Consider the following 11717-nt stretch of genomic DNA (forward strand, 5'->3'; position numbering starts at 1 on the left):
CTGTATTTTTTTAAGATACAAGTTTTCCTGGAGTTTTCTATTAAAATGGCACAAAATCGGAGTAAATTGTGACAGGTTTCAAATAAGATGTAAATAAATGGAAAGAGAGATAATATTCAACATAAATATTATTCCATGTTTTAATATATACGAAATGTCTATAAACATGTATATAATAATTATATACAACTCATAAATATACAAATCATTATATATAACTCATATAATCAACAAATCTCCTTTCGTTTTCCTTTTATTTCATTTATTGCACTATTTCTTAAGATTATGATTACTTAGTTGATTACTATTGTTTTATTATTATTACCTTTTTGATAATAAAAAAATATACCGTTGGTTTATATATTTTCTATATTTGATGTTTCATATTTTCGTTTATATTTGTAAATATGTATTTCATCAGAAATTGTACTTTTCATTTATTATTTTTTATATATTTTTTTCCTTTTTGATTTATTATCTGAAGTTAGTCACCTTATATTTTATTATATGACTTATGGTTTTATTTTATATATTCTTTTAATTAACATTAATTAATATTGTTCATTTTTAACTTTTCAAATTCATTATTTTCATTATATTTTATGACTTTTTATAATTTAATTTATATTTTGTATTTTACTCTAAGGCTCTAAAGCCTAAATTTGACTCCTTTCGAAAGGGATAAATCCTAGAATAAATAATGAATATTAATAAAAAAAAAAATTCAAAATGCATCATAATTAAATCAACCGATTTTACATCAAAAGTGAACTTGTGAAGTGCGTTCACGACATATTATACACTTCTCTAACCCGTAGAGCAATATGTTGAATTAGTGAAACAAGGGAACACGAGTATGGTTCAATGATTTAGGGAAATTTGATAAGATAATAAAGAAATCCGAAAACTGAGAAAAGAAATTTACAAGAACTCACATCGTATTGAAGCCTCCAATAGTGAAGAGCTTAGCAGTAATAAGACAGTGTTGTAATTTCATAATTTACCATTAGTAATTTTCAAACCATTTCTTTATCCCTTTTTTTATTATCCCTTTTTAATTTTTTTTTTTTTTTTTTTTATAAAAATCATAAAATGACTAAACATCAGTGATTATCGTAATAGTACAGGAGCCCAAGAGGAGAAAAAAGGCAGTTATCTCACCCTAATTTTTTATTACTTTAATTAAAACTATGCATAATTATTAGTCAAAATTGATGAGTCTGCCAAGTATAGGTAGGGGGAATAAGAAATGGTGGCTGTTTCAAAGCAATAAAAAAAACAATTTTTTCATTCGGAGCTCTATATCTTAAAAACTAACAACACATGAAAACCTAAGAGTATGTCATTTAAAGAAGAGTAAATTTGCTAAAATATGAGCTCTAATAGAGTTATTTAAGTTAAATAGTTTTCAAGATATAGCTTTTTAAAAAGCAACATTTCATAAAAATGTTGTATGGGACGTACTGAAAGATCAGTAATGAGGTGTAGATAGTTGACCGTAGATTAATGATTGGAGAAGTTTGTCGGGGGGCGCGGTCAGTAAAGAACAACATAAAACCATATTTATTTATTTTATGCCGACATTTCGACCTGAGTTTCAGGTCTTCATCAAGTGTTATGGCGTAGAAGGTAGGCCAACTGGCCAGTTGCAGTTTATTTATGTTGTTCTTTACTGACCGCACCCCCCGACAAACTTTTCCAATCATTAAAAGATCAGTAGTTTTGAATTTATTTTGGAAAATTCATATCTCAAAAACTATTCGACGTACAGATGTCTATTAGCAATCAAATTAAAGCTAGTTTAATGAGCTATAAAGTAGTTTATGATGTTTATCTTCTTAGGAATAATAGTTTTCATGAAATTAGCTAAAATAAATTGATTTATAATTGTTCGGACAAATTTTCATTTGCCTCATTTATATTCATATGTCAATATAATAAAAACTCCTACCCCTACGAAGATAAGTGTAATAAACTACTTTATAGTAAGTTAAATTTCCTTTATTTTGAGTGTTGGCAGACATATGTGTGTCTTATGGAACTAGAGATATATTTTTTCAAAAATCCAACATTTATTAGGAACAACTAAAAATGAACATTTTGTGAGTTTATTTTGTCAAATATCATAAAAACTGCTACTCCTACAAAGATAAACATAATTAACTATTTTGTAGTAAATTTAATTTGATGGTTCGATAGAGCCCAGAGCTCAATTCCGTATGTCCAAAGTGGTCTGATTATCGTAGTGTATAATAATTTTTTATAGTGAAAGGGAAGTTTAGAGGATTTGTCAAGTAGGTGTTGTAGCAATCGAAATCCACGAGCAGTTTCTTGCCGTTTCAGTCTTGTTTCGGGTATAATTAAAACAAAACATTTAGAAATTAAATCAAAAGTGGATTTTAAGATAAAATCATATGAGTAAAGTGAAAAAATAAACAAATTCACCAAATTAATAAATACAACTAATAAATAAATCAACCACAAAAGAAATTAAAAAGTAAATATTTAACTGTATACTTTCGTCTATGATTCCCAATAATTGCTTTTTATTCACCGCCTCAATGCTCCTTACTTTGTTACAAATAAATACATCCATAAAGACGTTAATGTTCCATATGTAGCCGATCTAGCCCGAACCCGATATCACTCCTTCTATTATAAACTCCCTAATCACTCAAACGCACTAGTTCCTAACCTTGATTCCTCTTCTATTCCTGGCAATCCCCCGAGGCGTCTGAAAAGAAGATGGCTTCGTGACCTTATATTGTAAAAATGTTTTTATATTGCTACCAATGGGGGGTTTCAACATGGTGTATCATACCATTATGATCTTACTTCAAATTTACTTTTTGTATTTTTTATACAGTTGTAAATGTCAATAAATAAATAAATATGATTCCTTAATGACCATATCAGTCTGTATATTTTATTAACTTCACATAGTTTATTTATTATATTACAATTAGAATTAGTAATGTATGTGTGTGCTTAGTAATAGACATTTTTGGATTCTTATTTTTATAAAATTCTGTATCATTTTGTTTTATTCTCATTATTATATTAATTCGCTAATTGTAAATTTGCAGCATTATTATTCACTTCAAAGTCCTTTCAGTTATTATTATTTATTTAATTTAATAATTATTATTTTTTTACTTTGTTTCCATATTATAGTTGTTAATTAAAATATTAGTTGTATCAGTTGAGATCTATTAATATTGTACTTATTTATCTTAAAAATTGTATAGCCTCTACAACGCCCTAAAGGTCAAAATTGTAATATTTACATTTCACTTATGTCAATCATTTTTATGTGCTATTTTGGCACCGACCAACAGATGTCGCCTGGTCGGGACATATTGGATGTAATTGTTTAAATGAGTAATATAAACAAATAAAATAGTTTCTAACACTCTGATGGATCAGATTAGGTTTTGAAGTTGTAGATCCAGCTTTTATGGACAACTTTCAAAGTTGGTAAACCCACGTCTATACTGATTCAAATTAAGGTATTCAATTGTCCATCCTTAATTGAATTATAATGATAATCCTCGGACGTGGGGGCAGTATTGCCATTAATAATAAGGAAAATGTACTAGAAGATGATGGTTGGGGGTGCGGTCAAATGAAACACAAATAAGTTGGTGTAGCTTATTTAATTGTGCCGACATTTCGGCTAGAGTTCTAGCCTTCATCAGGGCTAAGAACAGAACAAGATAACAACCAATGAATATAAAAAAGGAAAAAGAAAACATAAACAGAATGACATAAAGTGAATAACTTTACAGAATGGAATTAGTAAAATGAAGTGATGAGAGAAGTAGAAAATAAAATTTATAAATAGATAATTAAAAAAAGAGGTAAAATAACATAATTAAGGAAACAAATGAAAATGAAGTTATATAATGCAAAGAAGTATAAATATATTAGTTATTAATAATTTTTTTTAAATAATTTATTTATAGTTATTTACAACTGTATACACATATATACAACAAGTAAATTTGCTTTAGGTGACATAGTAACATGATAAAAACATGTGGAGAATCTACCCACTGATAGAACTCCAATAACATTTATAGAGGAGAAGATCTCGAGGCCATCTTCTTTTCAGAAAATTAGGAGGATTATTAGGTAATGAAGGAGAAGCCAGGTTAGAAACAAGTGGATTTGGGTGGTTGAGAAGTTTATTATGGAAGGAACGGTATCTGGTTCTGGCCAAATCGGAAACATACGCAATATTGAGGTCCTGATGGATGACTTGATTTGTGACAAAGTAAGGAGCATTAAGGACTTTACGAAGGATTTTGGACTGTAAGGATTGGATTCGAGAGGAATTAGATGGTTTAGTGGAGCCCCATAGCTCAACTCCGTATGTCCAGATAGGCCTTATAGATAGTCATGTAGATCAGTCTTTTGTAATGGATTGGCATTTTAGACAGTTTGTCTAGTAAATGTTGCAATAGTCGGAATCTACGAGCAGTTTATTGTCTTTTTAGTCTTGTATGAGGATTCCATGTCAGTCGTTTGTCGAGATGTAGTCCTAAGTAACGGATCTGTTCGACAGGAATAAGTGGGGTATTATTAAAGGATATTGTAAGGGAAGAGGTCATAGGTAAATGTGATTTGGTGGGATTTACTGGAATTTATTATAATCCTCCAGTTTTGGCACTATTCTTTAAGGGTGGTAATGTGGGATTGGGATACAATTTAAGGATTATTGTCCACTGACAACAGACATGTGTCATCGGCATACGTGATGAGGATAATGTTAATAATATATGGTAAACATACATAACTGATAACGTGAGTAAGGAAAACTGAGAATAAAGGGGGTGGTAAAATAAAGAATTATTTAACTTAACCGCAAATTACAAGAATTATTTAATTTAACCGCACCCCCAACCATCATCTCCTAGTACGTCATCCACGGTCAACCATCTCTCATAATCATAAGCAAAATGGAATGTTTGAAGACAGTGTCTGGAAACAGGGTTAGATGAACCACTAATAGCGGCTAGACAGACAGATGATTTAAAGCCGCAGATTGTTGACCCGTTGCTAGGCGACACTAACCATATTCGTGGGGATTATTACGTTGGGGGGGAGGCGTTATTTCTACATTTAAATATTATAAATACGTCTGCTTCTTCTAAAAAATAAAATAAACTTCTTAAGAAAATAATAAATATAAAATGATTGTTTACAAATATAAAATCAACCTTTAATTTTTACTCCTCCATTTTAAAGGACGCTATTTATTTTAATATTAATTCATCATCTGTATGCATACATACATACATACTAAAACTGTAAGAATTATAATTATCAATAAAATTTAATTCATTATAAATTTTTTTATATTCATTCTGATCCACTGTACGATTTAACTTACTTATGGAAGGAGTGACATCTTCAGCTCGACGGAGCAAGGGAAGGCTGTACATGTCGCCCTCACGAAGGCCTGGAATTCTGGCCGAAACGTTGGTACGAATAAATAAGTTTTTACTTATTCATGTTCTATACTGACAGCACCCTTAATCATCTTCTCATAAAGAAAGAAATAATATTTTTGATTTATATTTTCCAGTATTTCCAGAAATTAATATAAAATTAAAAAAAAAAAAAATTAAAATCTATACCGCTACAACCCATGAAGGTTTAGTATTTTGTAAAGAAGTACTGTTACTAAACTAACGGTTGTGCAAGGAGGTGATTTGGTCAGATTTTTACCCAACTTAAGAGGCTGGGTGAACCCCAGGATGGCTCCGAACCCACAGTAGTTGACTCACGGCTACAGTGTAACAGAAAACAATTTTCTGCCCAGTCGGGTCCCTGGAGTTAGTAGCCACGCGCTTTACCCCGTAGCTACCGCGCACCCAATATAAACTTAAAGGATACAAAATTTTCTTCAAAATTTATATTATATTTAATTTTCAGTCTCAGACTGCGCCGTTATAGAGACGTAATAAAGTATGGGGATGATTTAACGAATTATTTTTTTTGAGTTTAAGAAGTAAGGCCCATCTGGACAAACGGAGTTGAGCTTTGGGGCTCCACTAAACCTTCGAATTCCTCTCGTATCCAATCTTTACAATCCAAAATCCTTCGTAAAATCCTCAATGCTCCTTATTTTGTTACTAATAAAACCATCCATAAAGACCTATATATTCCTTATGTAACCGATCTAGCCCGAACCCGATATTATTCCTTCCATAATAAACTCCCTAACCACCCAAACCCACTAGTTTCTAACCTTGCTTCCTCTTCCATTCCTGGCAATCCTCAGGGGCGCCTGAAAAGAAGATGGCCTCGTGACCTTATATTGTAAACTGTTTTTAGAGTTCTACTACTGGGTAGTTTCTCTACATCCTGTATCATATCATTATGTCATTATGATCAAATTTACTTGTATTTTTTGTTTGTACTTAGTTGTAAATATCAATAAATAAATAAATAAAAAATAAAAAAATAGTTTAAGAAGAAAAACATATAATGCAAGAAGCTTGTTCACAGCCTGTTGGATTTTTTTCTGTAACTAGTTTTTAATCTTTAGTGTGGATGAAGGGTGCCTATCTAGCTAGTATGAAGTATTCTAACCTCAAAATCCAATTAATAATAGAGATAGCTAGATATTGATTATAGAATTGAACATTGTTTTTTTATAATTTATTATTTGTATCAAAACCCTATCACATTATTAACATATATTATTAAATAATATAAAATTTATAATCAGAGATAAGAAAAAAGAAAAAAAAATGCCTGGGAATTTCAATGAAAGGAAGTTTGCGAATTGGTTTTAGAAAGTGATTTGGCTTAGGTGGTACTGAAGGGAAAACTCATTCAGTTCTTAAATGGTTACTTAATGTCACCGCACTGTTGGAACGCTATGTTTGAACTGAGTTGGAACATATTAGAATCCGTATTATCTTCCATCTCTATTCTTTTCTACTTATGAGTCATGTTGTGTTAGAAAGTATATATAAAAAACAGCCTTCTAGTTTTCAAGCAGATTTTATACCCCAAGAATAAGATTGGATTTAGAATGAGAAGATCAAATAATTAATATCTATTACTTTATATCTAATCCATTCCAACTTTCTCGAGACTGGTTTTATTGTTTAAAAAAAATAATTTGTATCCAAGTTAATTCTCAAAATACTCTTTATTATTTCGTTAAAAGTCTAACGTTTCGGCCAATTTGATCACCCTCCAGGAGAATCTTTAATATAAATTCACTCCTCAAATCCAATAATTTAAAAACTTTTAATTACGGATTAACTTAACTATTATTATTTTCTTATCACTCTATATTTTTTGTTGTGTGAAGAGGCTGCAAAAAGTTTTTAAATTATTAAATGTGAAGTGTAAATGTATATTTAAGATTACAGAGTTGAGCTATGGGGCTCCACTAAACCATCTAACTCCTCTCGAATCCAATCCTTACAGTCCAAAATCCTTCGTAAAATCCTTAATGCTCCTTACTTTGTCACAAATCAAATCATCCATCAGGACCTCAATGTCCCTTATGTTGCCGATTTGGCCAGAACCAAATACCAATCCTTCCATAATAAACTTCCCAACCACCCAAACCGACTCGTTTATATCCTGGCTTCTCCTTCATTACCTAATAATCCTCCTAGACGTCTGAAAAGAAGATGGTCTCGAGATCTTCTCCTTTAGAAATGTTTTTGGAGTTCTATCAATGGGTAGATTCTCCACATGTTTTTATCATGTCATAATATCACTTACAGCAAATTTACTTGATGTGTATATATGTATACAGTTGTAAATATCAATAAATAAATTATTAAATAAATAAATAAAATATTTAAGATTGTCCTTGAGGATGGCCGAAACGTTAACTTAATAATAAAGAGAGTTTTGAGACTCAACTTAGAAACAAACTATTTTACTTAAACAATATATTATTGCTTTATAATGTCTAAGGAATGTATTTATTCTGATGATTAATATTACGTGTCATCAGAATAAATACATTCCTTAGACATTATAAAGCAATAATATATTTTACATTACCTTCTAAATATATTATTGCTTTATAATTAATAATTTTATTGTATAAACTTACAAACCTTTGTACCTCTATTAAATTTTGTATATTTTATTTTTTTCACTATATTATATTTATTTTATCCATCCTTTTTATTTTATTTCATTTTTTTATTTTATCCTTATATAATTTCTCCCCATATTTTGTATGTAAACATTTGATGCCTGTCTATATTTAATTTTCTTGAATTTCCTAATATTATGTTTACTTTAACATTATTCCATATCTCGTTGATTTCTAATGTAACGTTTTGTTAACCACCAATCCCACACTCCTCCATCCTGTTGATCTTCACATCCGCCTTCAGTTCATTCATTAGCTTTACTTCCATTCAGTAAGGAGGGTGTTCTATTTCATTCATTGATTCCCTTAGTTTCTGTATTTTAGTGTAGTGTATTTTTATCTACTTTTTCAATTGTTATTATTTCCGTTTGAAATACCTTTTTATAATTAATTTTTTATTTCTATTGTTCACTGTAATTCTTATTTTTTAAAAATTTATTTTGTTCATTATTATATAATTTTTCATATATTTTAAATCTTTATATATATGATATGAATATGTATTTTATTCTCTTACTTTGTATTTTAGTTGTTTTTATCTTTTTTAGACCTGATGAAGCCCTGTAATATGGGCCGAAACGTTGTCTCATATTAAAAAATTTAATTACCCTCATTTAAATAATTTATTTAAATTATATAATAATTTGATTATTAAATAAGAGTTTTTTTTGTCTCACCCTTGACACCAAGATGGTCCTTCCTTTTTTAAATCATTAATTGTTGGTATACCTACAGCATGTAACCAATTACTCCCCCCCTCCATGGTAGCCTTACACATCTGACTTTTTAAACAGACAATTGTAGTGAGTAGGTTGGACGATGTACTACGACACGTTACAATCTCACAAGAGGAGATGTTAACACAAAAAAAGGCAATCCTTCCCCGCCGGACCAGCCCCGCAAAAACCCCCGGGGAGCGACGGTCCTACATTACTTTTGAAATATTAGCTTAAAATGGAAAGAGGAAACTTAGAGATAGTTAAATCGAACAATATTTTAAAAAGCGCCTGAAATTGAAAAACTGTCTCTCGTTAGTACGTTACTTTTGGAGTCAGTGAATTCGTTCTCAAATAACGCAATAGTTCCATTCTCGCAGAAAGTATCAAATCCACTGCAACTATCTAAATAATATAGAAATCGTAATAAATCATGAATTACCTTTTACTGGAATTACCGCGCTTCTTATAAAATTTTTGATGTTGGTCATTCATGAATATACATTTGAAATTCGAAGAGGCGTGAAACAGCGTTGTCCACTATTCCTAATTTCATTTAATTGTCTAATAAATTATTTGTTTGATAAGTTAAAGGGCATAACTATAAATGAGTATAAGTTATCGAATTTTAGGTTTATGGACGATATAACTATTTTCGCCAGTTCATTAACTGAGGTGAAGCAAATGGTCAGCGAAACCCTTCAGCAGTGTGAATCCCTGGGGTTGGATATTAATATCGATAAAACAAAGATAATAGTAAATTCACCGAAAGGGAGAGTATGAGTTAACTACAGAGAAATAGGTCTTATCGAGCAATATATTTATTTAGGACAATCTATTGCAATTAAAAATAGAAAAGATGAAATAAATCAAAGGATTAACATTGGATAGAAAAAATACTAGTGCATGAAACACATTTTTAAAAGTCAACTAACTTGAGGATTAAAGGCAAAGGTATTGGAAACAGGTGTATATCTGGTAATTTTATATAGATATCAGGCATGGTCAGCAACCGGTAACAATTATGAAAAACTATGGAGAACATAAATGCAATTTTTATGAGGTATCGAAAGAAAAGACTGCATTTAACTGTTAAACTAAAAGAAAATGAAGATTACATCTTCACTGCAACGCTCCAAGACTATTCATGTCTTAGGTCTCAAACAGGGTTCTCCGCTTTTCCTAATTTTATTTAATTATCTACTAAATTATGTGTTTGATAATTTAAACTGGTAAGGAAAGGGCATAACCTTAAATGGGTATAAGTTGTCAAACTTTAGTTTTGTGGACGATATAATTATTTTCACAAATTCATTAACTGTGGCGAAACGTGTGCTCAGCGAACTTGAGTGGTGCGAATCCCTGAGGTTGAACAATATCGATAAACTAAAGATAATATTCACATATTGTCGGGCAATATATTTATTTAGGCATTGCATTTAAAAATAGAAAAGAAGAAATAAATGAAAGGATTAACATTGGATAGAAAAAATATGTGTATATCTGGTAATTTTATATAGATCTCAGGCATATAAATTATAGAAAGAAAGAAAAAAAATAAAAGAACCAAAGTGATAAAACAAAAACAAAGAAAAAAAGGTCATATATTGTTATTAAATCTTATTTACTTGACTATTGGAATGGTCATTGGAGGTGAGGGAAGAAATGCAGAGGATGATCCTGGAAGGTCTAGTTCAAGAGAGAGGTCACGATCAGGAGGGGTATGTGAAAGGTGAACTTGGCTCCTTACGTGATCAGTCATTTCATCAGTCATATCCATTCACTTCGCATATCGTCGGTTTGAACATATATTGTGTTTATTGATTAACCGTCTTCTGCGTTTTTACGTTTTTTTGGGTTAAAAACAAGAGGACTAACCGCTAAAAAAGGACTAACGCTCAGGCTGATATCCCCACCCGAAAATCATAAAAAGGGTGGGGATTAGAGATATCTCAAAACATAAATGGCAAACAAAAAAATATACCGAAGAAAAAGTTAATAACAGTGATAAAATTATAAATATTAAAACAACATTAAATTCAATTAATTTATCATTATGTAAATAACCTCAATATCTAGCTAATATTTTCAAAAAATAACAAAAAAGTTAAACTTATCAATCTATAAGAAAAAATATCTAATCCAAATAAACTTCTCTTAGGAAAAATAAAATTATAAAAAGTGTACATACAAATAAAAACAAAAGTTATTAATATAAAAAAAGTATTAATAACCAAAAATTATAGCATATTAGGTTTAAAAAAATAAACATAAAAATAAATTATATCATGACGAAATTGATATTCTAGATAAATAATCATTACCTTGACTAGGGATTAATCTTACTAAACTGATAAACCTAAAGCACCTTCTCATACTGTAAAAACGAAAAATAATAAAATAACATAAAGCTCATAACCATAAATATATATTACTAAAAACAAAGAGAAAAAAAACACATAAAACCATAAATTCTAAACTTAATAAAGAAAGCAAAAGATGTTTACAAGTTGAACAAAAAAACAACAAACTATATTAAAAAAAAAGTTTTAATAGTTTAATTATAAAACAATGATTTTGTAAATCATAAATAGGATTTTACCTTTAAAACTTCACTAAAAAGAATTAACTTTTCTTCAATCTCCAAAATTGACATTTTTATAAACTATTTACTGAATATGATAAATTTTCTCTTATCATGTGTATTTATTTGATCTATAATTTTATTAACTTTAAATTGCCCCTAAGAATAGAACTAATCCTTATTATACAAACAATTTCAGTAGCTATATAGCTTAAGAGGAATATTAGTATTATTCATTTATATAGCAAGAATAACATCAAATGAAGGTAGACCCGCA

Source organism: Halyomorpha halys, unplaced genomic scaffold (assembly GCF_000696795.3).
Source record: "Halyomorpha halys isolate HHAL.00 unplaced genomic scaffold, Hhal_1.1 Scaffold145.1, whole genome shotgun sequence".
NCBI lineage: Eukaryota > Metazoa > Arthropoda > Insecta > Hemiptera > Pentatomidae > Halyomorpha > Halyomorpha halys.